The sequence below is a fragment of the Nannospalax galili genome, unplaced genomic scaffold (genome assembly GCF_000622305.1).
Source record: "Nannospalax galili isolate Female #2095 unplaced genomic scaffold, S.galili_v1.0 scaffold314, whole genome shotgun sequence".
Taxonomy (NCBI): Eukaryota; Metazoa; Chordata; class Mammalia; order Rodentia; family Spalacidae; genus Nannospalax; species Nannospalax galili.
The window spans coordinates 495,676-503,689 of NW_008334709.1; positions in this window are offsets into that span (position 1 = coordinate 495,676).

The following is an 8,014-nucleotide window of genomic DNA, read 5'->3' on the forward strand; positions in this document are numbered from 1 at the left end:
TGCATTGTCCTTTATGGTAGGGAGTGAGGGAATGACTTACAAAGAAACAGCAGCCTTTCTGATTGTTTTCCTGCCCAGCCCACAGTCTCCCTTAGCTTTAGTCTGCTCCCCATGGGCCAGCGGTCTCACCCCAGGTCTGTAAATGCCCCATTTCACTTCCATGCTTGATTGCAGGATGCCCGCACCATTTGCCCAGGTGTCTGCATACACTTCCTGCACACACTTCCTTTTCTCCTTCCAATCTCCCTGCCAAGCTAACTCTCCACAAATAACCCTCTGCAGTGGGCTCTGCCCCTGGCTGGTTTACACATTTTGAAGGAAGAAGTAGTTTTCTGGCTACAATTACACTTCCCAAATAAGCATTATACATAGGCTCAAGGTACAGGAGTGACTCTGCTGTCCTTTATTCCCAGTGAATCAATTCAAAATTTTATATATCATATACTTTCCAGTTCAGAATGTGTGTGATTCATAGAGGGAACATTTCACATACAAAACTTGCCTCCCTTTATTTCCCACAAGTAGTCTGGAAGGGTTTGCTTACAAAATTGTCTCACCTTGCTAAATATAAAGATAGAATTAATACATCATTCATTTTTGTGTATATTTTACTGAATTTTATGCATTTCATATAATAGATCATAATCAAATTTAGACTCCTCCACCACATTCACCCATTGCCTCTCCCCCACTACTGAATTTCATGCATTCTGTCATATATATTGAGGCCTATCCTGTCAAGCATTTGAATCCAGATGTCCCTCAGTTGGTACACATTTATCCACTGGTGTGTAGTCAGCCTAACTAGAGTCACTCCCTTAATAAAGACTGAGTCTTTCTCACCCTGCAGTTATAGGTTATCAGTAGTTCCTTGGCTAATATTATCCATTTCCACAGTTCTGTGGGTTTTTTGTCTGATTTAGTAAGCATGAGTCTTGTGCATTCTGTCACCATTGTTGCAAGTTCATATGATGACTTTCCCAGAAGCCTGAAAGGCTCTATTTCCTTATATTCATTCACCAATCTTTCCGCCTCTTCTTCCACTCTGTTCCCTGAGTCATGAGTGGGTGAGGTTTAATATAGGAGTCCTATCTAGGGATGTACTCTGCAGTCTTTTATTCTCTAAAACTTGGCCAATTGTGGCCTTCTGTGTGCATCGTACCCTGTTTTGTGAAGAAACTTCACTGGTGAGAATTAAGGGATATATTACTATTCTCTCTACCTTTTGTTCCACCATGTTTCATTACCCTTAGGTATAGAGGTCTCACTGTAGATGTGTCACTGAGGGCTAGGCATTTCTCAGACATATATTCTCTGTATGTGACCGATTGTAGGACTCTGTAATAACCTCCATCTGTTGTAAAAAGAAGCTTCTATGATGAATGGTGTATATTATACTTGTTTATAAATATAAGGATCCATATTTAGTAGGCAATAATAATTTTCATTGGTCTAGAGATAGGGTTTTCTCTAGACTCTAAGGCCTCTCCATCAATGTATATTTGGCTATATTTACAGTGCTACCCATGAGTTCCCGCTATTGAGAGAGTTTTGGGTCCGACTGATAGCTGTTGATTACCCCCAGGATAAAAGTGTCACTACTGCACTACTAGTTTGATGTGCCAGTCACTGTTGTAGTTAAAGCTGTGGTTGGACAACCATAAGATGTTGTCTTCAGGCAAGAGACTTCGAGGTCAGTTCCAGCTCCATTACTCCAAGTCCTGTGTCTGATGTATGTCCTGTCTTCAGCAATAGGGTATTAACTTCAAGTTCTGACAGGTAATCAAGGGCTGTGACAATAGTTTGTGTTATTTGGGGGAATCTCTTGGATCCTTGCCAACAACTCTAAAGGAGGTTTTTCCTGTCTGACACTGTGTTTCTTGTTATATAGCCTTCAAATATGCACATGCACTCATATTAAGCTATTGTGTGTTTTTTTGAAGGGTTTTTGAGTTTTCACATAACCTAAACTTTATTTACTTCTAGTCTCTCTCCTTCTCTAACCTCTCGGCTCCCTCCAGAGTTAAAGTACCCCCTTGATAATACTTGTCTCCTATTATCACCTCTCTCTTGAGTTCCTTCTCCTTTACCCCCATGGTTCCTTGTATGTCCTTTCCTCCTGCCTTCCCACTTGAATAACCCCATTTTCCCCATTTCACCTCTTGGTATCATGTGTTTCCTACTCTCCCTTACTCTTTGGGCTCTTCTTTTCCCTTTACTTTCTTCTGTCACAAGTTCATTCTTATCTTCTTTGATTTTTGGGGGGTTGTCTGTGTGTTCTTTTGTAGGAGGAAGTGCTGCCTGAACAACCAGCGTGTGCTGCAAACGCACCAAAAACATCCGGATGAGGCAAACCTGTGTTCTGCCAAAAGACATAGAGACGGCTGATGCGAAATTGGCCTGATACAGAGAGCCAATGAGGAACAGACACGACTGATCACTGGACCAGTGGGACACTGGGAGGGGGATATAAGGGAGCCCCATATCTGCAATAAATGAGTCTGTGGCTGCTTGCACTGCCTGCTTCTCACCTGACTCCGACTCCGCACCACCGACTCTACCCCCGCCCAGAGGGCCCCAGGACACCCGCAACATTCTTTAAGTTCTTTGATCATTTTTATAATTATTATTTTAAAGTCTGCATTATGGGGTTCTCATAGTATTACTCATAGTAATTACTCAGGGTGATCTCATAGTATTACTCTTTGGTATGACTGGGGTTTCGTTGGGAACATATTCTCTTGGATTTTATATTAATTGTGTTTTTGTGTTGCTGTTTGGGTGTCTGGATGTCTTTGGTTGGTTGTATGTCTCATAGGAAATTCTATTCTTTCTTTGTTTAGTTAAGGCTTACTTCTGTTAATACTGCTGATGTAGTTTGGCTGCTTTTTGCTCAAGTTTAAAAAGTTAGTTGGTGTGTGTTTCAGGTTCTTGGCAGATACATGGTAGGCAACTCAGGAGACCAAGAGAGGAGCCAAGGACAAGACAGGGTTTGGGACAGGCTGGAGAGGGTATAGCAAACTTGGCAGGTTAGGTGTGGGCCTTGAAGCTGGAGAACGAAGCTGGTCTGGGTGCAGGGGATAAAGATGTAGTGATCAGGGTCTGTGTTAGAAAGCTTGTCCAGATATCTGAAACAAGAAGAGTAGGAGCAGGCCTTGGCCCAAGTCTAGAAGGGGGACAGAGTTCAGGGAGAGAGTAGAGCTTCTCAGAGTGCAGGGGAAACAATGTATCATTCTATCTCTATCATTCATCATATGTGTATTTTATGCTTGGATGAATTAATTAATATGAATAGTTAGTTGCCCTTTGTCAAACATTTATTAAATGCCAGCTAATATATTTAGCATTTTTCATATGATAGTTCATAGCATAATACATGGAAGAGATCTGTAAAAAATACTTTCTCAGGGATGGAGAGATGGCTCAACAGTTAAGAGCATTGACAACTCTTTCAGAAGACCTAGGTTCATTTCCCAAAACCCACATTGTGGCTAACAACCATTTGTAACTCCAGTTCCATGAGATTTGATGCCCTCTTTTAACCTCTACAGGTATTACATGACACAGGTACACTTACATACATGCAAGTAATACAGTCATATACATAAAATAAAAATAATTAATAGTACATTCAATGATTATTTCTCTTTTACAGGTAAAAACTACTTATCAAAATGCATACTGTTAACAAATGTGGTCAACATCAAAATCTATTACCTGCTTCCAAATATTTTTGCAGTGCTTTTTAATGGTGTCTGAATTAGTGTAAAATTATGTAAAAGATAACTTACCCTCATGAAGCTGTAGAAACTGTCACCATTCCTGGAAAAGAAGTGCAGGGAGATGCTTGCACTATATATACAGATGAGGAAAAGCAAGTAATTGTGAACTGTTGTTTTTTAGGAGACATAACTTGTTGGAGAATTTCTTTAACACTTTCTGACCAAATGAATTTCCAATATCCTGTGGACTTATGTAAAAGATAACTTACCCTCATGAAGCTGTAGAAACTGTCACCATTCCTGGAAAAGAAGTGCAGGGAGATGCTTGCACTATATATACAGATGAGGAAAAGCAAGTAATTGTGAACTGTTGTTTTTTAGGAGACATAACTTGTTGGAGAATTTCTTTAACACTTTCTGACCAAATGAATTTCCAATATCCTGTGGACAGACAATATGAAAAGAAAATACATTTACAGTAACAATCAAGTAAGGATGAAAGCATCAAAGGAAAAGAGAAAGAAAAGAGAAAGTAAAACTTCAGGGATTGGTTAAAGTCATATTTTGCAGATGTGGTGCTACCACAACACCTCTCTCCTGTCTTTTCCATGTATTATGGACTTAATTCCTTACATGAAAAATTGATGTAAAACTGAGTCGCCCCCTATTGTGTCCTTGATCAGTAGAATATGGCAGAAGTGGTTATTTGGGACTTTCAATTCTAGATTGTAAACTGCCCTCTTCTCTTGCTTGTTTATGAGATTTGGTTTTGGAACCAGCTGCTGTGTTGAGCATACTCAGTTACATCACAAGCTCTTTCTTTGTCCATTGCTCCAGTGCAAGTCTCTTGTATTTTCCATTATGTTGGCCAATCACATTTCAGCCCTACACCTTTGAAGTGCTTCTGCTAATATTATGCGGAACAGTGATGAATCATTTCAACTGTGCTCTCTCCAAATTGCAGATTTATGAGCAAAATAAATGTTGTTATTCTGAAAAATTGAGGTGACTGATTATAAAGCAATAGTTGACTAAAACAGTTGTCTTAAACAAAATCACTCAAACGATTCAGTTCAACACGGCTCATAAAATGTTATCAGAATTGAATAGCACTTTGATGATCTAGATTATCGGTTTCTCCATTCTATAATCTTGGTATATATGGTTATGAGCAAATATCTCAGTTAGTATTCTGAGTTGTATCTTGTTATTTCTCAGTTTTGCAAAAGAATTCTTTCTATTTTAAATTTACAGTTATTCTCAGAAATAAAAATGCTTTCCTGGACAAGAAACAGTGTGAGGCATGTGGTCACATTGCATCCACAGTCAGGAGGCAGAAAGATGAATGTTGGTGTTCACCTAGGGTTCTCCTTTTAATTCAGTCAGGGAATATAGTTACATATACTTACATGATTTTTCTCAGCTCAGTGAACTCAATCTAGAAACTCCCTAACGGATATATACAGAAGGTTGTCTCCTAGGTGAATCTAGATACCTTAATTAATCATCACACCTGATGGATTTAAAAATGACATTTGTTAGGGCTGGGTATTATTATAATTTAGTGGTACTGTGCTTGACCTTGATTCAATTCATTGCACTGCAAAGGTAAACAAAAACAAGAACTATTCTCACACACAAAATCACAAAACAATTCTCTTTCTTAAATTCTTTTTAACAATCTTTCCAAAGATAAAATCCAGGATATGAAGTGTTATTTTTTTCCATTTCAAAGGTACACATTTTTGAGTCAGTTTTTATTTTTCCTTTAAGCAATTGCAAAGAAATTTGATCTCATTACCATATCCAGGAGTGATGCTTTCCTGATCTAGAGTAATAGCACCACATTATCCAGAAATTGTTTTAGAAATTGGTTTGTGAGTCCATTTACAAATGTGTGATTCTAGAGGATTGACTCTGGAAGCTTCCAGGAAGGAAGATATTATTCTTAAAGTAGGAGTCACAGAAAAAAAGGCACTTTCAACTATAGACATCCTAGCATTCAGGAAGCTTGGAATTGCTATATCCAAAGGAAGCCAGCTGGAATGTGAAACAAAAGTTGAGTCTGGATCAGATGAGAAATCAGAGAACAAAGGAACTGAATTAAGCCAGCACTATATTTAATATGACTTTCCAACTCTAATATGAAAACATTAGTGTCATATGATACACAAAGAACTGAATTGCACTTCTCATCATTTTCTTCTCAAAGGCAGGCAACTATTCAATACTAATAATTTTAAATTTTTAATGAAATCAAGTGCCCTAAGGAAAGGAAAATGGGTCCTGAGTCAGTCACAGTATAATGGAAGAAATCACTTATAAACAAATATTAATTTTAAAACACATTATAAACTTTAAAATAACCCATTCTTTTATTGTTTACCAAATACCTCCACTCCTAATCTCTTATGCAACTAAAAGCTGAAGAAAACTGAAATGTCATTGTTTTGCCTCAAATCATTATAGAGGCAAAGACAGAGGAATTTGAGTTAAAAATTATTAGTAATTTTTTTGTTTTTGCTTTTTTAATTTTTAAAAAGAAGCATTCATTACAGTTTTAACATACTCATTAACAGTTTCCAGAGCAAACATACATCACTATCAAAAGTGGTTATAAAATGTTTAGGTTTGCTTGGGATGTTCTGTGTAATATACACACACAAAGAAAAATCAACAAATTAAAAAATAAATTATATTTGAGGAGGAAGCATAAAAATTTATATCATGTTAATTAGTAGAAGTGATAAACATTACCATTGAAATCTACCTGATGATTTTATAGACATACACAGGTGCCAGGGACCTGAGTGCAACCGATTATGTCTAGTAATAATCAGATACATAGAGATTAGAGATGCATATGCCAAAATCTCAGTGTTATTAGCAAAAACAATGAGTCCTTCTGTAAGAAACAGTATATTATACTGAGTTCAAAAAATTATTAGTATTTTAATGCTCATAAAAAGTGTTCCTGGAAGCTGATTTGATTAGGAGGCTGAGTTTGTAAAAGTTCTGAATTGCTTATTGGACACTCTATTAAGTGGAGATCCTTCGATATTTAATTACTTACCTTGTTTTTCTACCCTTTCAGGGAAAAGGGCTATGTTTTATACCTTACTTGATGGACGAGATCCTTTCTCAAAAACAAAAACAAACAACAAAAACAAAAGCAAAAAAGAAAAAATAGTTAAACTACTTCCTGAAAAATTTATTCTTTCAAGTACTAAAATAGCAAATGTCATTTAAAAGTATGCTAAGGGGCTGGAGACTGTAACTCCATTTCCAGGGGATCCAACAGCTTCTTCTGTCCTATGTGGGCATTGCACCTCATGGGTGCACTTACCTACATGCAGGCAATACACGCATACACATAAAATAAAAATAATAAATAAAAAATGGTTAAAAGTATGCTAAGTGTTTTCCTGGTACAGTTTCACGATCATTATTTTTATATGGGGAAAGAGGGAATTATAACGGAAAGAAATTTAGTTACCCCTCTGGAATGGTTTCATTGGTACTTGTCTAATGTGAAGTTTCCTCTTGAACACTATTAAACTTTTATAGTAGAAATTCACTGCTAATAAACTATAATAGTATCCTTCTTTATGTTTTATAACAGAAAAGGACTTTGGAGGAACAGAATGAACACCATTTCAGTGACATTCGTTATCCATTTATGACTATAAATGAATGTTAAATCTAGTATTGTAATACTGATTACAGGGCTTCATGGATATATGAGATACACACACACACACACACACAATTACTGACCACACCCTATGATAACCAATAAGAAGTTAAATATTTTCTGTTAGTTCTTCTCCATCAGTTGCAGTTACAGAATGCCTCAGGGAAATAATTTAAAAGATGACAGTATTCATTTTGGATTGTAATTTCAGAGATGTCAATCCATTGTCACCTGGATCCATTGCAATGGTCCTGTGATGAGGCAGAATATGCTAGTCACAGAAATGTGTGGTGGAGGAGGATGTTCATTTCATGAAACCAGAAAGGGGAAAGGAAGGGGACTGGGATAGGATATATTCTTCAAATGCACACGGTGTTGCCAGTAACCCAATTCTTCCAACTAGATTCCTATTTGCAACTGCCCTTGAAGTAATAAATTCTCAATGGATTAACTCACACATGAAGTGTATATTCTCATGATGGAATTATCTCCCAATATCACCTCAAAATTTAGAATAAGCCTTCAACAGATGGATCTTTAGCAGGGGTGAGGGGAATTTCATGGCCAAGTTATAGCTGATATGTTGAGGAAATTGTGG